General features: G+C 50.8%; 1 protein-coding gene across 2 annotated transcripts in view; it reads left to right on the forward strand.

Annotated features, from left to right (window-relative positions):
* The window catches only part of LOC126495552 (H-2 class I histocompatibility antigen, Q10 alpha chain-like), a 35,561-nt gene that overhangs the window by 1,088 nt on the left and 32,791 nt on the right, over nucleotides 1-1,682 (forward strand). The gene's annotated exons all lie outside the window — the stretch shown is intronic.

Consider the following 1,682-nt stretch of genomic DNA (forward strand, 5'->3'; position numbering starts at 1 on the left):
TGGCGGCGCAGATCACCAAGCGGAAGTGGGAGCAGGATGGGGAGGCAGAGAGATACAAGGCCTACGTGGAGGACGAGTGCGTGCCCTGGCTGCGCAGATACCTGGAGACCGGGAAGGACGCGCTGCTGCGCATAGGTGCGGGGGTCGCGGGCAACTCCTCCCTCTGCCCTCGGGCTGGGCTCAGTCAAGAGGAAGAGGAAACCCTCACTGGGGTCATGCCCCTGTCTCTGAGGGCAGACAGGGTCCCTGGGTCTCCTGATCCAGCATGGCAGGGACTGCACTGACCTCCCAGGGCTCAGCCTTCTCCCTGGACAGTTCCACATCTGTCTCAGGAGGGAGGAGAGAGGATCCCGACATCACCAACAGTGGCTCCTTCAGTCTGCAGCCCCTGTCAGCCAGGGCTTCTCCAAGGCCGGGTTCTCTGCCCACACCCAGTGTGTGGACACTGAGTCCTGTCATCTGAGTGTGTCAGCCCTTACACACCAGGACCGGAGTCTCCTTCACCTGATCGGAGACATGGACTCTCCTACTCTAGGCTGCTTCTCCAGTTTCTAGAACTTTCCAAAGAATAAATGCTCCCAGATCCCCGTGTGTGAGGTTTGCATCAGTCCCACATCCCAATTCTATCTAGTCCTAGACAATTCACATGAACTCTTACGGGGTGTCCTAGACAAATACTAAATATTGGGTCTTTCCTTTCCTTCCTTCCTTCCTTCCTTCCTTCCTTCCTTCCTTCCTTTCATTCTTCTTTTCTTAAAGTTGTCATTTTTTAATCCGTTTTTTTTCTTCCTCCCTGTGGTGATATTGTTTTGCTGCCTTATTTTAATATCAACTATAGCTATCTCCACAGGTGCCATGGGAACCTGAATATTCTGGATAATGAGATAAGTCCGTATTCCCTTTCAACGAGAAAGATTCCTGGGAGCTCAGACTATTTTCTGCCAGAATTAACCATCAAGACACACACACACACACACACACACACACACACGCACACACACACACACAGACACACACACCCGCCGCCACCCCCCCACCCCCACCCCCCCCACCCCGCAACAAGTTACAGTGTTGCCCTAGTGAATTAGGAATTGAACTTCCTCAGAGACAGGGTCTTCTGCAGCTCCAGGACTAGAGTGACAGGGAAGAGCCACACACCCTGTGAAGTGTGGGCTCCACAGCACACTTCAGGGATCCTGTGTGACAACACCTGGTATCTTGTCCCCCAGAGGCAGGGGTTAGGAAGTCATTTTCTCCAGCTGAGTGTCACAGGTTCACCACATTCTGCTGCATACTTTGGTGATGGCTGTTCACCTGGATGAACAGTTAAGGGGGTCAGCAAAATGGCCACAGTATTTGTACAGCGGGGTTGGTGGCAGCCTTCATGTAGCCCATACCCCTAATTTCTTATTTTGATATGAATTTAATCACATATATAAATTAATTATTGTCCATTCCTTCTTTCTTTTACTACCTAATTTATGCTGTAGAACATCATATAAGAACTGGGCAGTGGTGGCACACGCCTTTAATCTCAGCACTCGGGAAGCAGAGGCAGGTGGATCTCTGTGAGTTCAAGGCCAGCCTGGTCTACAAGAAATAGATCTAAGACAGGCTCCAAAGCTACAGAGAAACCTTGTCTCGAAAACACACACACACAAAGAGAGAAAGAGAGAGAGAGA

Source organism: Alexandromys fortis, unplaced genomic scaffold (genome assembly GCF_014885135.2).
Source record: "Alexandromys fortis isolate MF-2015 unplaced genomic scaffold, M_Fortis_MF-2015_v1.1 scaffold_522, whole genome shotgun sequence".
In the NCBI taxonomy this organism is placed as follows: domain Eukaryota; kingdom Metazoa; phylum Chordata; class Mammalia; order Rodentia; family Cricetidae; genus Alexandromys; species Alexandromys fortis.